General features: G+C 41.0%; 1 protein-coding gene across 3 annotated transcripts in view; it reads right to left on the bottom strand.

Annotated features, from left to right (window-relative positions):
* Positions 1-20,582, bottom strand: part of vdralpha (vitamin D receptor alpha) — a 65,848-nt gene that overhangs the window by 35,327 nt on the left and 9,939 nt on the right. The window contains exon 1 of one of the 3 annotated variants that reach the window (XM_078949472.1): positions 17,222-17,244. The exons of the other annotated variants lie outside the window; for them this stretch is intronic. The gene's annotated coding sequence lies outside the window, so the exon portion shown is untranslated. Of the gene's footprint in view, positions 1-17,221; positions 17,245-20,582 lie in introns of those variants that run through there. 3 annotated transcript variants of the gene reach the window in all.

The raw sequence follows: 20,582 nt of genomic DNA on the forward strand, positions 1-20,582 counted from the left end.
TGTTTATTTGAATCCTGTGAACAAGATGGGAGACTGAGAACTGGACAGACGCAAACGGACACTCCAGCGACAAACACAGGGTCCCACTTTTCATCAAATATTTATGCTACAGCTTGTTCTTTGCATTTTCCAAGGTTTGAGGGTTTTTTTTAATGCTAAACATTAAATAAAAAGCAATAATGAACCAATGCAGCCATCTGACTCTTGTTTGAAAAAACAACATAATAGAAATGCTCAAATGGCAGCCATGTTTTTTGGCTGAACTGTTGAGAAATGTGTGTACTCCACTTACTGGAACTATAAATACCACATAGTTGGCAAGATGCGATAAACAAGAAAATCATGACTTAGTGGGTCAGAAATTGTTCGGTATGGTACGTTTTGTGGAAAGAAGTGAGGGGATCTAATAGTGGACCTCTTCCTATCCCACTATGGCTCATAAACTGTTACTCCCCCATGTGCAAAAACCAAAAGCAACACATGTACACTCATCTCATAAGTATATATAAGTATACGCCATCTAATGCTTTATATGCATGAATATAATGAAGACATTGCATTTTAAACAAGTTTTATCATTTTTAATACCACTGGTAAATACAAATCATGCATTATGATTATATGTTAACGAAAGCTAAACCCCAATGCAGAAATAATGAATTTTCATAGTATTAACATCTTCTATATTTGTCAGGAAATGTTTTATTTTGAAAGGTTTTCTAGTCTTCCAAGAAATAGTGAAGCTCCCATTCCATCGTTGAATGGATGCTGCAGAATGACAGAAAGCAGGGAAAGGAAGAGTGGCTACACGCTAAAGCCTTAGTCCCTACTGCCCTTACGGGTGGATCTAGGGGCAAAATATGCTCCACCCTATTTGGGTCACGCAGGTGGCCCAAACAAAACATCAAGGTAGTAGATCACTTTGTGAACCCGCGTGTCACCTCCACACCCTGTCCGTGCTTCATTGGTGCACGGCCATTGGCATGCTTCTCACTAATGACTAATGAGTGTGGTGTCAGGGCTCCATGCGACAGTATCACCCGTACGTCATGTACGGGTTATTGGCCTTTGCATCGGATGGTTCAGGCTTCCACAGCGTGAGTTCATTTCTGCTAATGCACAATTTGAAGGCCATTCACCCGCTTATACCATGGTCACTTGCAAAAGAAATAAATATTCAATATTAAGCTTAAGTTTGTTCTAAAGAAGCCAGCGCAGTGATATGGAACATTTAAGCTATGCCACTGGAACTTCTTTTTTAGGCGTGCAGTTATCACTGTGGTATATCACCTTTTAATGCACAACCAGCAGCCAATCAGAATTGAGAAATCACCCGGACCATGGTTTAACAGTGAGTGAAACTTCATTAGCCTTACAAATACTTCATGATACACCTAACACACACAATGGTACGTTCCATTCTCATGTCGTCCCTTAAGGTGGCCATACAAGTCTCAAGGGAACTGCAAAACCCACATGCACAGCCGCTCCTCTCTACAACCCTCCACGCCAAAACCCACAGCATCTGTAACAATGAACTCTGCTGTGGAAGCATGTGACTAAGGTGTTATATCTCAGGTGGAGCCAGAAGAAAGATGCGAAGCAGGCTTAAAAACAGCAGATAGTGAAAAGGTCCCATAGTGATGGTTCTGGCATCACGTGGAAGGAGATCAAAGCCTTGACAGCACTCCAACTGCTGAGGATGCCCTGACGGACATCCTAGACCACATGTGTCAAACTCAAGGCCCGGGGGCCAAATGTGGCCCTTCATGTCATTTTATGTGGCGCGCGAGAGCATAAAAGTTTTTAATTTCTTAAAATGAAAATAAAAAATGGGTGTGTATTTATTCACATCTAGGGGTAATCGGACTTGAAATATCGGATTGGGCAACTATACATTAGGACTCTAATACTGTCCATATAACCTAACCTGACAGAATCAAACATAAAAGGATTTATGCTAGAGTTAAAAGCAAACATGTGTTTTCTATGCAACTGTAATTTTCACCTTAAAAGGTTATAATAAATAAATACTGAGTTATTTAACATTAAGGAGTAGTTACGTTTATTTTTCATTACAGTATAGGTTCTATCTGGCCCTTTGAGGACAGCCACTTTGCTGATGTAGCCCTCGGTGAAAATGAGTTTGACACCCCTGTTCTAGACTGTTTCTTCTCTCGTTTTCACACCCAGAGGCAGTGGACGACCCCCTCCTTCTCCACACTCCACACAACCGTGCCAGGTGAACGTCAGCCTGTGAAAAATCAACCCGAGAAGGAGATGCAGCCAGGTCAGAGTGACTGCACGGCGCTGAAGGACTGAGCTGAACGGCTGACAGGAGGATTTAACAAATATTTTCACGGTCTCCCTGCAGAAAACCACAGAAAGGACGCTGTTGCATCTCACATGCATGCACCTCCTGAAGCGGCACTGTGTGTGTGTGTGTGGTGGTGGTGGGGGGGCTCAACTCTGATTATAAGATACTTAATGGTGCTATTGCAATGGCTCGATATGGCACAGCCAAATTCATCACTCATCACAAACAGAAATAGGTCACACCGACAACCCAGAACCGGCTCCAAAGGAGTTTAGCTGAGGGGTATGTGTGTGTGTGTGTGTGGGGGGGGGGGGGGGGGGGGGGGCATACGCATAATTGTTTTAACCAATATTCTAATCAGGGTCTGTCAAAGTACCATGAACTAGAGAAACTGTGTTTCTTTGCAGATGAATATTGGATATTTTTTGAGAATCGCTTCTTTTGCTTTATCGACTGCTGGCGAGTCAAACAGAGCACTGCTGTGCTGGTGTGCAGTGGTGGAGCTGATGTGGCTGCACTTGCCTTGCTGATGCTGAAGTCGTTTCAGTAGTTATATTAGGCCTACCGCTTGTGCATTCCATGCTTTCTTTTTCTTACCCAAATTCTAATGTCCATTTTTGCCCAGGGCACAACAGCACTGAAACAAACTGAAACAAAACAATATGGTAGCGCCTGTCCTGGGGGGGCCTAATTTGCAGATGGGCGAGCCTAGCCCTCCCTCTGGGGCCGGGTCAGCGACAACCCTAAGAAAATATCAAAAAGTCCAAAAACAGATTTAAGCTCAATATAAAATGCTAAATTGTACAAATTCCTGACTGAATTGTTGGAAAAGCTGCACAATCATCCTCCACAAACGGTTAAAAAGAAACTTAGGGTTGCACAGTTACAAGCGAATAAATCACACGACTCCTGGAATAAAGCCCTTTGGACGGGGGAAACCTTATTTGTCCCATGTATGGCTGCTTGTCTCTCTGAGTGGGTTGGTCCGGTACAAGCTGTTTTGGTTCTCCCTGTTCTGGTCCTCTCAAGCAGCATGCACTTCCCTGAAAACCCCCCAAAAAATCCGTCCTGATGCACACGCGCTCACCAGCGGGGAAAGTGAATACGATTGTGCTAATTGCACGTGGAGTTTGCCAGCAAGCTGAGCTTGGTGGGAGGCTGCTTCATGCAGGAGCTATAATAACAGGGGCTGAAGGAAGCAGAGCTGGGATAAATACAGGTGGGCATGAGAACTGTCGCTCTCCGGCCGGGCCACACAAACACTAACACACGGGAAGCTCATTTTCCATTTTATGTGGCATATTTTGCCCTACTGTTTCTCTTTTGTCACCAAGATGCAGCTTTGAACTTTCGACTTTGTTTTACAGACGGAGGGAAAGTGAAGGGGGCCATCGGGCTGTTGGCGTTCCGACATGAAGAGGAGGAGCGAGGGGAAGAGTGGGAGAGACGAAGTGGACCTTGGAAAAGAAAGGAATGAAGCAATGAAAAAAATAAAAGCAAAAGCAGATGAGGGACGCGAGAAGGTTAGGAAGAAGTATTAAAAACCCAACAAAGATAAAAGTCAAGGAAAACAGACACTGAAGAACACAGGAAAAGGAATCCCCATCAAACTAAAATAAAGAGGTAAAAACATCAAAAGTAAATAAATGGGAAGGTGTTTTTCTGTTGGTTTTGAAATGACATTAAAGTGGGGGTTGGTTTGTGCACAGAAGATTATCCCATCATCTTCTGCAGTGATACAAATGCAGCTCCCAGAATAAAATAGACAAGTGAATGGACTGAAAGGATCAAGTGAATCTTAGAGAAATTCTTTCAACCACTCCATCCTGGTCCATGTCTGACACTTAGCGTGTATTCAGACCGGACACATTTGGTCCGCTTAAAGTGAACCAGAGTCCGTTAACCTCGATAATCCGGAACAAATTTCCCGTCTGAATACACCCAAGTGGACTGTGGTCCGGGACCTGGAACCGCTCTCGGATCCATCTTTGGAAGTGGTCTCGGTTTGTTTTTAATCGGACTGAGCTTCGGTTCGTTCTGATTTTCCTCAATCTGAATACAATCCATCCTCAAAGCGGAACAACTGAACCAAAACGGCCTTAGCGTACCTTCGTAGCTGTCTTTGCGTCAGTAACCGCCCTGTGGCGCCTTCATAATTCCTGAACAATGAGTGAAGAGATCTTTGGTCACATGGTTTTGTTTACAAGCTTTGGTTCGAATACCGACCAAACGGCAAGGTTGGGTGCTCGATCCAGACCAAATTAAGTGGACCCGGTCCGAAGCAAACGCCCCCCCCCCCATTCTGAATACACCCTAAGTTTACCTTTTGTGTGTTAGAGCTCCTCACCGATGTTTGAACCGCGCTCTGATAAGTGGCTGGACGTTTTAGGCTGAAATGACTGCACGGTCGGGACACAACTACAAACGGGGGCTTCAGGTCTGCTGCAGATCTTTGAAGCGGTTTCACACAACATGTGCACGGATTTCCACAAGCGGGATAATGTTTGTTTTTGCAGCAGAAGTCCATATTTTCCTTTTCTGTGATTTGCACAAACCAAAGAGAAATGTAGCAAAAACAAACAGAGGTTTAGACTCAAAAAGCCACCAAATCCGTAGAGTTAGAGCTGCTTTAGTCTCAAAAGTCGAATCTTTGATACTTTTGTTTTCATATCCTTTCTAAGAGCTTCACAGTCGAGCTGCTTCAGACATGATTTCTCATCCCAGACACGCTGGACTTTGATTCAAACTTTTTTTTTATCAAATATGTCTGTCGACCTTCAAAGGGGGTCCAAGTAAAATAAGCAACGGATTACAAACAACACAAAACTGAGGTCAGATTCCCGCTGAAGTGAATGAGCTATAAGACAAATAACAGAGTGGAAATCTTCTTCCCATGATTTGTATACATCTCGAAAATGGGTCTGAGGTAGGGCTGGGCAATCAATCATTTTTATTCGAATTTGTTGCTTTCGACGATTTTTTTTGGGGGAAAATCTAGATCGTATTTTCCCAGCTCTCTGCTCTCTTGAGTGTCCATTGTTCAGAGTAAAGTCAGTCCGCCGGTCTCTGGCAAAGCGCAGATGTGACCCTTCTTCCCCGAGGCTAAAGAAAGGCTCCAGAAAGAACTGGAGGATAAACCTGTTGAACTCACAGCAGCAACGGAACGTTTAATAAAGAGCGTTGATATGGACTAAGAATACTTAGAAACTAATGTACGATGCTACGATGCTGTCATTCCATGTCAACAAGCTGTTCCGTGTGAATCCCAACATGTAATCGTGGACCGGTTTAAGGTCAGAATATATTTTCACGGACCGGAATTTGGGACGTGGCGGACAAATGCAACAAATGTAACTCATAGAACACTGTATTTATTTTAAGAGGCACTTTGAGTGGAACTCCTCGTGAGGGGGCGGGGCTGCAATGGAAGAATCTAAAACATGATCGTGTATTTAGGCAGTTTTGGTTCTGATTTTATGTCAAAATGAATCAACTGGAGGCAGAATCGGGGGGGGGGGGGCTTTTTCTGTCAATCCTCTCAACTTTAGAGAATCTGTTTCCTCAGCAGGTTTGATTCTTTCCAGTTGGTTCAGACTTCAGGTGACGGACTGAAACCCCTCTTCTAATGGGGGGGTTATTCAGCAGGAAAACACAAACAACTCATTTGTGATTGAAAATCAAATATTTCATAGGTGGCGTGAAAACGCCTAAAGCAGATGGATTAGAAATCAAAACAGGCGTTCCTTAGGAAAAAAACTTTTTTATCTAACATTCAAATTACGTTGTGACTTTGTACCTGTTTCCATTTAATGTAATTAATAAATGCAAATTAATGGAATCAACTTTTTGTTTATCCACCGCCAACTTGACTGGTGAGTCAATCCGTTTCAAGGTTGTTGCTTTGCCGAGTGCGTTCTAGTATTTGTCTTTATGAGATGCTCAAGCAAAACGTCGTATTTTTACAGTTGTGTTGGAGCCAATTTCCAAAGGCTATTTTCCAAAGGAGATTCATTCATTCATTCATTTTCTATTCCATTTTTCCCTTTCGGGGTCACGGGGCTGCCGGAGCCTATCCCGGCCACTTGTGGGCGAAGGCAGGGGACAACCTGGACAGGTCGCCAGTCTGTCGCAGAGATAGAATGTCCACAAACACACTTCCATTCACTCTCACACACCTATGGTCAATTTAGAGTTGCCAATCAACCTATGAAGCATGTTTTTGGACGGTGGGAGGAAGCCGGAGATCCTGGAGAAAACCCACGCATGCACGGGGAGAACATGCAAACTCCACACAGAAAGGCCCCCCATTGATGTTCTGTTTCAGGTCCCCCAGCCGGGATTTGAAGCGGGGGCCTCTTTGCTGTGAGGCAAGACTGCTAACCACTGCGCCACCAAACTAAAACAGCTATGGTCAAATGTTTTTCATCATTTTTGTTAAAAAAAGGAAAAGCAGAGAGAGAAAAAAAGTTGATTCAAGTCGAAAATCGAATGTGGAATGAATAGAAATTGGAGATTTATTTTTTTTATCGGCTATATCGCCCAGCTTGTAGTCTGTGGCTTTGTACACAAGTGTTCCTTTCGAAAACATGAATGACATTTCTTTTTTTAAATTATCTGTAGCCATTCCCCACAAAAAGCCATTTCAATGTTTTCCGATTTACAAAATATGTCCGAACCTTGGTGTTTGATCGAGACGGTTTCAAATACACAAATATTAGTGCGTCTGCGTTTCTCCTTTTTCTGCTCGACGAGTGAAAAACTGTTTGGACTTTAGAAGGAAGCTCATTCTCAATGAGCAGCGCTGTGAGTGATGTGAGCGTTCATTCAAGGAGGCTTTCAGGAAAAAGCTTCGCTGTGGTCTGTGTCGGATTTTACAACAGCAATGAGCAGCTGCTCGGCGGCACTCGCCATCAGCTGGACGTCTGCACTTCTATTTACACCCAGGGAAGCCGCAGGAATAAATCTCTGTCTCCTTTTAAATGCAATTCATAAACTGCATTTGGATTAGACGAAAATGTGCTTTTTGTGATGTCAGAGCCGTTATTTCATCCTGCAATGATGAAATTAACGGTAGAATTCAGGACGAGTCGTGTGCAAGAGACTATTTCGAAACTAAGTCAAGAAAAGATCAATAACAAAGTAAAAATGTACCTTGATTTAATGTTCTTATTTTATAATATTGCAAACAAATATGTAAAAATAATAAAAAATCCCCTGCTCCAGGGTGGGGGTCACAAGAGCAGCAGTCCAAGTGAAGATGCCCAGTAAAAATATACAAAAAAATAATTTAAAAAAGCTACATTAAAAATGACTTTTTAATGGTTTCTTCATCATTTCTATGTTTTTACGAAGCCGACTACAAACTCACTAGGACCCAAACATAACCCTTCTGTGATTGACATGTCCCAGCTTTTCAAAAAAAAAACAACAACAAAAAAAAGATCAAGGTCATTTTAAGGATAAAAATTAGAAACATATGGTGGAGGAACTGCCCACCAGCATAAAATTAGAGAAAACAATCACATAAAGTCCCACTTTTGGACAGAAAGAAATGGAACAGAAAAAAAGGCTGGAAAGGGAAAGAAAGAATGACGATGAAAGAAAACCAGAGAGGAAGAACAAACATGGGAGGAAAAGAAAACAAAAAAACAAAAAAAAGGAGCCAACTAACTAAACATAGACTTTAAATAATAAAAGTATCTAAGAGTCCAATAAAACAGGCGCGCAATTAATTAACAATCAATTTAGTTGACATCTATTCAATGCAACTTTTGAAACATGATGGCTGTCAGGTTAAAGATTGACCTTTGATGTTTTAAGAAGTAAAACTTTGACGTGTTTAACCAAAGATGACTCAGAACAGGACGATCAGTGTCGTCTAGAACCGTCAGGTTGGAACATCAGAAAATCTGTCATTTACAGAAAGTCGACCACATCTGAGCGTCTAAGAACCAACCTTCGCTTGGATGGGATGATGTTATTTAGACGGTTGGGCTATTGATCATGTGTTCTGGTGGCTTATGTGGGCACAACTGCTCAGTATAGACCAACAGTGTTGGGTGAATCCAATATGTACAGTACACTGACTGACAGACTGACTTCACCTAAAAGCACAAAGGATGGAGCAGCAGAAGTGTTTTCCTCATTACGTGAGCAGCAAAATCCAATCCAGGGCTCCCTCAGGAAACAGCAGAGCATCTGTCAGGCCTCACCGCTCGGCTTGCTTTTATTTATCAGTTTATTTTAACGTGCATTGTGTTCTCAATCTCAATCTCCTTCTTGCAGCGTCTCCAGTAGAGAATGTTTGTGATATTTACATAAAACTTTGATTGGACTTCGTTTTCTATGAAAGGGTTCAACTTTGAGAGTTTAACTGAGCATGTGAAAATGTTCATGTCCGTCAGAGAAAAGTGTATAGCGAGGAGTTTACAGCCCTAAAACATCTACAAACTCCTTAAAGAAGATGATGTTAAACATCCCATTTGTTTATACATATATTTACCAATAGACAATGACAAAGAGTCAAAAACTGAAGTATTATTATGTTAAGGTTCAATCAAAAACTCGCTCAATTTCTAATCTTTATACTAAAACAAAAGAAAAGTCTAATTCTCCACAAGAAATGTACTTGTCATTTCCTGATAAGATGGAGGTAAATAACACACCTGTTTGGCTGAACAGGTGTGTTATGAAGGTGAACAAAAGCAGCATCCCTGCCTGAACTGCAGGCAGACATCAGTAAAACTGAATCTATAGGTTCACCATGAAAGCCACATGACAATGCAATCAAAGTCAAAGTAATTCATAGCTGCAGGGAATTCCCTAAGCTTCCAAATCCTGAAGTAGTTTATCCCGGGCAAATTCAGGATAAACTCCTTAAAGTCCCACTCCCATCATCTTTTGATCTATATTCAAAGCGTTCACAGTGGTCTTTCAATTATGATGATGTCATTTTTAGCCCAAATTAAAAAATGTAAATTAAAATAAAAACTGCATAGTTTTCAAGGACATAGTTACTGCAGAGCGGCAAGAGTTCATCAGAAATGCACCTCTGAGTTGTGGGAGGGATCATTGGTGCACAGTAATCCTGCCTCCCCTTCCCATCATCTATCTAGCAAACTCTCCTGCTAGCTTACAGCCCTCTCACTCTCAACCTAACATTAGCGGTGCAACAAAAATGGCGAGCAATATCAGAGCCATCATGCCGTCCAGTTTGGATCCAGATTCACGCTCAGGCGAGGAAAACGAAGACGTTCATGGATCTGTTTGTCTGACAGTGAATGCATCGCAGGGAGCTTGTTGCTAGCTTTTATGTCCCATCTTCAAGATTTCTTTTTCTTGTGCTCCTGATTCACAACAATTTGAATAAAGAAATACTCAGTAAAGGCTATTTTAACTTTAATTTCCTTAATATATGTCCTCCATCACAAAAATACAACAACATGTTGAAAACACCGTTTTCATCAGAGTGGGTCTTTAAGAAAAACAAACAAATGGAACCAAAAGGATCAAGTTTCCGTCCCGACTGACCTCAACATTTTGAACACGAGGTTGCTTCACACATAACCAGGTGGCAAAACATCTTGTAGCAGAAGCAGAAAAAAATGTTCATTCATTGTCTTACATCAAAAGCAGCCTCATCTAAATCAATGGGGGGAAAAAACGACAAATTGTTTTTGCCAAGATTTCAACTTTTCCAGACGTTTTCTTTGCCAAGTTATAATCTAAGTGGGTATTGTGAAAGTGGGGTTCATAGAAGATAAGCCCACCCGGTATGCAAGTGTACTTCAGGCTCCCTTTATCCTCTCTGAAAGTAGAAAGGTAAATTCCTGTGTGTATTATTTCCATGTGTCACAGGGGGCCGGCGGTGCACGGAGGACAAAGAAATGAGCAGATATGATCACGCCATTCATCATCCTGCTAATCACCGTTACCATCTGCCCTACTTTCCACCCAAAAAATGCAAAGACGCAAACCCGTGTGACATAAGAAACAAGCCCCTTCCTCAGAAATGTTCTCTTTTTTGTTCTTGGCACAAAACTCTCTTTCACCATCACTCCTTCTGTTTGGGCGATAATAAGCCGAGTAACCATGCGGCTTCCACCCTTGTAGTGTGACAGACTTCTCCCAGCTCGTCTAGACTGCCAAGTATGCAGGTGGAAATCAATCGCCACCGCCCCGCCAAAGTTCACATTTAAAGTTCACCGTTATCTGAAGTGTACCCACCGTGCCATCAGATCGCTTTAACTCCCCAAGGAAAACGTCCAGTTTTACAAAGAGGACATGGGAAAACAAACCAATTTAAAGTACATTCAGACACTGACCACACAGGGAAAAAAATAGATTATTCAGATTGGGAATGGGTTTCAGGTTAAGGCTTGAAAACAGACTCTTACACATTCTTGACTTGGCAAACCTGTAAAGGAAGACGAGCTGAGAAGCAGAAAGAACTGCCAAGCAGGGCCCCTACCAGAGGATAAAAGTCTGTTTTCTTCCCTTCAAATATCAGCTGCTCTTCCTCAAGTATTCACTCCCACATCAGCGAAACAACCATTACGGCTCATGAATGTCACAACTGCAATCAGAAGGAAACCATGGCTAGAAAAGCAAAATGCACGCACAAGGCACGGGCTTTGTGAAGTCGGGGTGGATCACAGCTACCTGTCACTTCCAGATTTCCTATTACAGCCCATTATCTCTTCTAATCCAAAGAAGGTAATGCAGCTAAGCCCGGGGGATACCTGATTGTTCACACGTACGCACAAGCAAAGGCGGGAGAAACAGGATCTTCCAGAACTGAAGTCAACCAAAATGTAACAGGAAAACATTTTCATACGCTGACAACATGGTTTGGATACCAACCAACATCAGTTTATATAATTATCTTCTCCCATTGTGTTATTACATGCTGAAGGATCTGTGATCGGTTTTTACTCAGCTGAAAAAGCTTTCAGAGTTTAAAGCATCTGAGATCTGCCAACAAAAGGATGCGACAGCGGTGGATCTGCAGCAGATCACTGAGCCGGACGCAATAATGAAGAATAAAGTTAAAGGAAGGACGGCATGGTTTTTTTAATGACAGTTTCTGCTGTGAAAAAGTTGGCAGAGACCCGTGTGGGAAATGAGTGGTTAGAGTGGAGCCGCCAAAAGACAGATTAGCCACTGTGATCAAGTAGACAGATTAATGGAAGGCAAAGATCCCTCTTCAAAGTGTTTCTTTAAACAAAAATCCATTTCACACATAGATACCTGTAAACGCTGGGTTTTGAGAAACATTTAGGTTTTGTGTTGACAAATTAATCCCATTTGAGGCGCTCGTTTTTATAATTAAACTGCTTGACCGCAGCCATTCCAGCATTTGACAGAACTCATTTCATGATCGACAGATGAAGTAAGCAAGTCGATCTTTATTTATGTATATATAGCACTTTTCGCAGAGAATGACTCACAGAGTGCTTCTCAATGTTAAAACAATACAAAATCAGAGAAAGCAGGTAAGACCCACAGAAAACACACTCGGGCATAGAAGTAAAACAAACAAATAAAAGTGAACACAAGTAAAAGTCATCTAAAAGCTCTTCTAAATAAAAACGTCTTAATTTGAGTTTTAAAACACTCGACTGGGTCAATCTGGCGTAGAGACATAGGGAGGTCATTCCAAAGTCAGGGAGCGACTGCTTGGAAGGAAAGGTCTCCCCTGGTTTTAAAACGAGTTTTTGGAACACATAAAAGATTCCCATCAGTGGACCTCAAGGAACGTGCAGGAGTGCAGGGATTAAAAGGTCAGAAATATAGATGGGGCTTGTCTGTGCAAGGCTCTAAAGCCAAATTAAAATCATAAAAATCTATACTAAATTTAATAGGAAGCCAATGTCGCCATAAAGGCAGAGGGGTGGCATGAGTGCGCTTATTGGTTCCAGTTTCCATGAAACCCTTTGGTAGAACATCCGCTTTTTCTTTAGGCCGTGTCACACAGCCACTATGTGCATTTTGCGCAATTTCCACGTATAAAATTTTGACCTTTCGAGATACATGCGCGCTATACATGTGTTTCTTGCATTCGACATTCGTTGATGTGCACAAATAAATGTCTGTCGAGGGTTTTGGCCGGCGGGTCCTTTTGTGAATTCTACATTTTTGGTCGGTTGCGAATTATGCAGTTTATTGTGTATTTTATGTAGTTTATACGCAATTAATATGTAAAGTTTGTGTATGATTTTTGCACGTTTGGGTCTTTCCACGACCGTTCCACGTCTGTCTAACAGACGAACCACCGATGTATAACTTTTCTATCACGTATACGGCGCACATATCACGTTCAATATTAACAATGATAAATGCCTCTCTGGAAACGGGTTACGTGCCACAGTCTTTTAAATATGCATTTGTTAAACCTCTTCTGAAAAAGCCCAGTTTGGATCCTAGCATCTTGGCCAACTATAGACCGATATCAAACCTGCACTTTATTTCTAAAATCCTAGAAAGAGTTGTAGTTAAGCAGCTTTACTGCCACCTACAGGACAACAGCCACTTTGAAGACTTTCAGTCGGGGTTTAGACCTCACCACAGTACGGAAACTGCACTAGTTAGAGTCTCTAATGACTTGTTATTGGCCTCAGAAAAGGGACTACTTTCTATTCTGGTCCTGTTGGACCTCAGTGCAGCCTTTGACACTATCGACCACAGTATTTTACTCCATAGATTAGAGCAGGACATAGGGATCAGAGGATCTGCTCTCCAGTGGTTTAAATCCTATCTGTCTGATAGGTATCAGTTCGTTAATGTAAATGGCCATTCCTCTCAGTGCACTCGAGTCAACTATGGAGTCCCACAGGGCTCAGTCTTGGGACCGATCCTGTTTACGCTTTATATGCTACCCCTAGGAAACATAATCAGGAAACACAGCATTCATTTTCATTGTTATGCCGACGATACGCAGTTGTATTTATCCATGAAGCCTGACCAGAATGACCAGATAGAGAAACTGAACGCCTGCATCAGTGACATCAAGACCTGGATGACAATTAATGACCTCCTCTTGAACCCAGAAAAAACTGAGGTCATTATACTAGGTCCTAAAAACCTCAGAGATACTCTGTCTGCTCAGATAGTCTCCCTGGATGGCATAAGTATAGCCCCTAATTCCACAGTTAGAAACCTTGGGGTTTTACTTGACCAGGATTTATCATTTAAGGCTCACATATCTCAGGCGTGCAGAACTGCCTTTTTTCACCTGCGGAATATTGCTAAGATCAGAAATCTACTTTCTAAGAGTGATGCTGAAAAACTCATCCATGCATTTGTTACGTCGAGGCTGGATTACTGTAACTCCTTGTTAGCAGCGTGTCCTAAGAGTTCCTTAAGAAGTCTCCAGCTTGTTCAGAACGCAGCAGCTAGATTGTTAGCTGGAACCAGCAGAAGAGATCACATCACTCCTGTGTTAGTTTCGCTCCATTGGCTCCCAGTTGATTCCAGAATCAAGTTCAAGATCCTCCTGTTAACCTATAAGGCCTTACATGGAATGGCCCCGTCCTATATTAAGGACCTCATAGTCCCTTACCGACCAATCAGAACACTTCGCTCGCAAAATGCAGGACTGCTTGTGGTTCCTAGAATTAGTAAAAGTACGGTTGGAGGTAGAGGGTTTAGCCACCAAGCCCCTGTTTTATGGAATAAACTCCCAGCTCATGTAAGAGAGGCCGACTCAGTTTCTACATTCAAAGCTAGACTGAAAACATTCCTCTTCGGACAGGCTTATTGTCAGACTAGTTAGTATTCAGAGATTATTTAACTTAATGTTAATTTGTTTAAATTAAACTTAATAATAGCTATTTCGTTTAAAAGGCTGCTAGAAGTTGAAGCTGGGGTAACTATGGTGCACTGGGGTTCTTTCCTCTTTCCTGTTTTTACTTCTACCCTTCCTCTCCTCTATTCTTGATCATAATTTATCATTTAGTTCTCCATGCCTCTGTTTGGTGCAGTGCGATTCATGTATTGTCCCTCTTTCCCCTCCTGGGGAGTGGGAGTGCTTCCAGACTCCAGTTGTTTCATCCGTGCTCCAGTTCCTGACCGTTTACCTCGCCTTTGCTCCTGCTCCTACACCTGGCTGTGGATCCTGTCTCAGGCTCATCTCTGGCTCGTCTCTGCTCTGTACCTGACCGAGTGCCTCGTCTCTGCTCCTGCTCCTACACCTGGCTGTGGATCCTGTCTCAGGCTCATCTCTGGCTCGTCTCTGCTCTGTACCTGACCGAGTACCTCATCTCTGCTCCTGCTCCTACACCTGGCTGTGGTTCCTGTCTCCGGCTCGACTCGCGCCTTTGACTGTCCCCACAACCACGGCTGGATGAAGCTCGTCTGCTGGACTTTTATATATGTAGTTGTAGATTTAGATAAGTTAATTCTTCTCTAAGGTTTCTGGTAAATCACCTGTCCGTCCTGGGGGAGGATCCCTCCTTCATGTGGGCACCCCTGAGGTTTCTTCGTTTTTTCCGGAATCCGTTTTTTTTGGGAGTTTTTCCTTACCGCGAAGGGGGGTCTAAGGGCAGGGATGCCAGTATAGCTTAGTCAGTTTGTTAGTTCATTTTAGTATTTTTCTATTGAACTCTTTGTATTCGTGATCCTTTTGATTTCATGTTTTACTTCGAAGCCCATCGAGACGACTGTTGTTGTGATTTTGGGCTATACAAATAAAATTGAATTGAATTGAATTGAATTCAAATGACGTAACTGGGTTTATAAAAGATTTAAAAAGATATGGCAACCATTCAAACATAATAGAAACGATCACCACATCAGTACTGATCTATAGTCTTAATTGGAACTGAATCAACTTCTTTGACTTGGTGACAAATTTGGCGAAAGATGTTTAAATGGCTTTTTGAAACCTCATCTCACTGCCTCACAGTCAAAGTGTCTCTGTCAACGCCTAACATTTAGCACAAGGAGCCGCGCAGCATCCTAAACACTCGGTGGCATTTGAATATCAGATGATGTATTTGTTGGCACCAAACCAGCAGCAAAGTGAGCCACACAGACTGCTCATCATCTCAGAGGATTCTTCTGCCATTCCTGTCAGGATGGAGATAATACCCAACAGAAACAGAGCAAAATATGAGTAAGGGGAACTTTATCGCCACACAAATACCACAATATTTATTTGGTTGAATGTTATTAAGTATTCAACCCATTGTTTTCCTGTTTCTCTTTCTTTATTCTAGTATCTTCCGCCATTTTTCTGCTGCTCAACTCCTACAAGTTTTCAGCTATTTCAACCATTCAACTATTCAAATGTTCAGCTCTTTCAGCTTTTTACAGCTAAGACTTTCGGTCCTTCAAATCCTTGAACGTTTCCAGATGTTCCAGGATTTCGGCCTCCATTGAAATACATGGGGAATCCTTGGTGCAGAAGCTCACTGGTTCCATACCTGGCGCTGACGCTTTTTTGTGAATTTCTTTTGCAAATTATTACCCTTTAAGTTTGATTTTCATTCAGCAATATAGCATTCAACCCTGCATTTTCTTCTGGAAATCCAGCTCCTAGTTTATTTTATTTTTTTATTATCGTCCTAATGCATTTGCTAAATAAAAACAAAACAAAAAGAGAGACAATGGGATTTTAGGGTGGATAGTTTTGGTCGTATTAAACATTTTTGTTTTTGAGGTTTTCCACTGTTTGAAGACGTTTGTGTCTGGCTGTTTTAGATTACTTCAACTTCCCGCCTTACAAAGACAAGAAAAGAAACCATGCAGACCTACAAAACAAACAAGAACTCCAATAAAGACTTTCCTAAGCACCATTTTAAAAAAAAAAGGTCAAATAGTTGGAAGTTTAGAGTCAGCTTGGATCCAATATTGGACCTATTTATTTAAGAATTTAGATTTAAGGATGATCACATAAATTCTTTCTTTCAACAGATAAAACCAACTGAGGAAAGACAGCAGACATATGGATGAACACAGAAGGAGATAAATCAACAGGTTCATTTTAAAAGCTTCCCGTTTTCCCCTAAAAAACAAGTTTTCACACATTAACCCACTCCTAATAAAAAAAAATATTGTTTCTGGACAGAAAAATGTTTATCACAAAACTGCATTTGCTCAGCTTGATTAATATAAAATATAAATGATTAATATAAAGGTAAAACATGTAAAAACAATGTGTCTTGTCGCTTTTGTTGTATCAGACGGGAAAAATGTTGGACACACAAAAACAAGCAGTGAAATGTTCCTGTTTTTAAGTTGGATGAGGAGAATCTTCTGAAAATATGTTTTTGTTCCCATAAAATATGGGAGAGGAAGGTTACCCTGGGACAAGTACATGGAAAAGTTTCAACTTCAACCACATTCTGCCCAATTATAAAATACACAGAATGTGAAGACAAAAAGAGACGCTTTTTCCACCCACTACCTGGCATCCACTTATGAGTGAAAATAACAGGGTTTAGTGGAAAACAACAGTGTCTGACAGAGAAAATGACTCATCCCTCCATCTCTCGCTTTCTACTTTCCTCTTGTCTAGTTACCAGCTCCGGCACATCATGTCCATTAAAACTCGGCTCAACCTAAATGAGAACATGGGCCCCAATAACCTGCACCGCACGCTCGGGGTCAGTTCCGGGAACTGACGAGGTAAACAAACAAAAGTTAGAAAGTTGCTTAGAACGCCCTGTTCTCAGAAGAAATGGAAGAAAACATGCAAATGCATTCCAAAATTTGTCTAAAAATGAAATTAGGGAGACGGCAGACAAATGTCCTGATTAAACAGCAGTTGTACCTTTCTCGCCTGAAAGATTTCATCTTAAAAAGAAGCAGAAAGAAACTAGAGGTGGCTTCAAATCCTTAAGTCCAAGACTCAAGAACAGCCCGTCAATCATGAGACCACAACCCTATTTGAGGCCAATTTACCTTAGAATGGAAAAGATTGAGTCCATCTTTAAAGCATAAGCTTCCAAATTGTTTTTTCCATCGATGAAAGAAACATCAAAACAACAATTAACCTTCCTTCAACCCAACTGAGCCAACAGGGACCAATCAGAAGCGAGGGGACATCGGACGCTTTCCTGGCACTGCAAGTGTGTGTTGGGCAGCCCAGAGCATGCAGCGGCCACACCCTGCGCTCGCTCAACCACACGTGCACATACTGAGAGCATGTCGCTTCAAGAACACACGTTTCAGCTCGAGACCCACTCTTCTGGCTGCATCTGCTGTGAGCGCCGTCTGGTTTCAGGCGACAGAGTCCTCCTCGAGTCAGAACTCCAGAAGACTCGGACTGACTAGAGATGATCGTCTGCAAAAACGGAATCTCAGGAAAGTAAAAAGACACTTGTTTAAAAAAATGTTGTATTTTCTGTCTACAAACACACATAAAAAATCATCTTATCATGAAAAATAATCTTAGTTTAAGAAGACATTCTCAATTCTCAATTCTCAACTACCACAGAAACAGAAATAACTGACAAGATTTTTTCACTAGATCCATCCAGGAGGGGTCTTATTTCTATACTATATAACATTATGTTGAACTTTAAATGTTCCTCTGTGGATAAATTTAAGATGGCTTGGGAAAAAGATATTGGCCTTGCTATATCAGATGATACTTGGGTTTCTGCTCTTAAACTGGTAAACTCATCTTCATTTTGTGCTCGACACCAACTAATTCAGTTCAAGGTGGTACATCGGGTCCATATTTCCAGGGTAAAGCTGGCTTCTATGTACCCCACAGTTAGTCCACTATGTACAAGATGTAATCTTACAGATGCCTCTCTGTATCATATGTTCTTTTCATGCCCTCATTTGAATGCATATTGGAGGACAATTTTTGACACAATGTCTCGTGTATTTAACACAAATTTAAAACCAAATCCATTAACAGCCATTTTTGGGGTTGTGGAGGACCAAGCTGTTTCAGGTACTGCCAAAAAACACTGTATAGCCTTTGCATCACTCCTGGCACGACGTGCTATACTGCTTAAATGGAAAGATACCTCTCCCCCGTCTTATTCACAGTGGCTACAGGATATCATGTCCTGTTTAAAACTGGAGAAAATTAGGTGTTCACTCAAAAGGTCTCCTGATATGTTTGAAGAATTATGGGGTCCCTTTTTGAGAACATTTCCAGCTCTTTAGTCATACAAGCCTACAGCAGCTTAGCTGCATGTGGTAGCATATAGTACAGGTCATGCGTGATGGAGTGATGGTTTGACTGTGGCAGTGACAGGGAATGGTATGGTTTTTTTTTTGTTTCTTTTTGTTTTCTTTCCTTAGCTTTATTATAAACACTTCTTGTAGTAATTTGTCTTTCAGACTAACAGAACTCTGTAATTGTGTTTGTATAATGTAAAACTCAATAAAAATACTGGGTTTAAAAAAAAAAGAAGACATGTCTTAGTCACTAGACTGTTGAAGACTATATTCTAATCCCAGAGGCAACATTGTGTTCCTTATTTAAAAGAAAACTTAAAAAATGTTGAAAATAATTCTAGGGGGCCTGTTTTTACAGTGTAATAAAAATGTGGGCGGGGTTCCTCTGCTAAACTACAGAACCAGTTTTATTTACTGTATTTTCCAGCGCTTTAATTTGTTTTTGTTTTTTTAAACAATAGTACACCTTATAGTCTGGAGCACCGTATGTTATTATTCTTATTAATTATTAATTTTGATTGAGTGAAGAGATTTAGAGAGCTAAACGGCGCTCTGTCAAAACGTCCGTCTGTTTTTTTTGGCCGTCATTGTGAGCGTAGTAATGTCGGGCAGTTATAAATTTATTTTACGAGTTATTAATAAGGTTGGGAGTTACAGATACTGTTAATACGCCAACATGGCTAACGCTTCTAACATGGATAACGTGTTGCGTGTTACAGACAAGTTCTGAGTTAAAGTCTGACTGACGGACTTTCGGACCGTTTCGTCTCGCTTAATGCGTCTTTTAGTTCGGTTATAGTACGAATCGAACTATACTCACTAACTTATTGAAATTCCAATAAAGAATAGGACATTCAAAGATACATTTGTCTCATTTTTCCATTTAAAGAACCTGTTGATTTAAAAAAGAACAAACCCAAATTTTTCATAAAAAAACATTTTTACATCAACAACAAAAGAAAAGGACTTCAATGTCCGACAAATCCTTAAAGAACTTTTGATTAAAATCACATTCAGCATAGATCAATTACATTTAATTTTTCTAGGGAGTGGGGGGAGTGAATTTATATAACCCCACCGTGTTGCTGCTGCAAAAAAATAAAATAGAAATAAAACTTTCAATTAAATGGGCAAAAATCTGCCAATGGTGTAAGAAAAATCGTCTATTTTTTACCCTTAAAAATTGTATTTGGATTGTTTTTCTTGCAACAAAGAAGTCAAATATTCTTGAATTGAGGTTCTTTTTATTCTCCTTTTATTTTGTTTGTGCACCTATACACTTTTGTCATTCAGATTCTAAGCAGTAAATTGGAATAAAGCATCTTCTAAAATGTGGAGTGCATGTCTGTCAGACACGATGACAACATTTTATATACAGTCTGAGGAAGCTAATTTTCTTCATGGCTGTTCTGGTCGACACAACTGTCAACACGTGGTCGATGGCGTGTTCCGACATTCTGCTGGTGAAAATCCCTTTGTTCCCTTCGGCTCGTGTGACGGACGGCTTCAGAGTACGTGTTCCCCAACACGCGTGTGCATGTGCTGACGATCCTCACTTTGAGCAGCCAGTCGTCAGACTGCTAGAAAAATCACGGCATGCACGTGTGTAATTATAGAATCCATTTAAGGGCAGAAAATGAGGGTGGATAAATCACTGCGTTCGGTTACAGCTGTTGAGTTTGTTGCTGCTTTTATGAGTGTAAACAACCTTAAATCATCTAAATGTATTACTGTTCACTTCCATTTTAAAACCTGTTTACACACATTTACACCGATACAAAGATATGTATCCGAGTAAATCTGTCTCTGCTCGATTAAACTGATAGAAGACGCCCTACTAACAAAAACTTTAGTTCTGAAGTGTTTTTCTTCTGTTCTAAATCAAAAAATAAAATAAAAGCATAATTCAATAAAAACAGAACTGCACTTTGAAACTTATTTTGGACATTAAAGCTTCAACAGGATTTGTCAGTCATGTATTCTGCAGGTTATTCCTCCTAAAAACACGAGTTTAATGCAAAGTTAGATTTTCTGATTGGTTTAAGAATTTCTTTGAAAGCAGCATTTTTGAAGCTATTGTTGTTTTTCCTATTGTATTCACTCAGCAAGTACTTTTTTTTATTAT

Source organism: Oryzias latipes, chromosome 7, assembly GCF_053564925.1.
Source record: "Oryzias latipes strain Hd-rR chromosome 7, Olatipes_Hd-rR_3.1".
NCBI lineage: Eukaryota > Metazoa > Chordata > Actinopteri > Beloniformes > Adrianichthyidae > Oryzias > Oryzias latipes.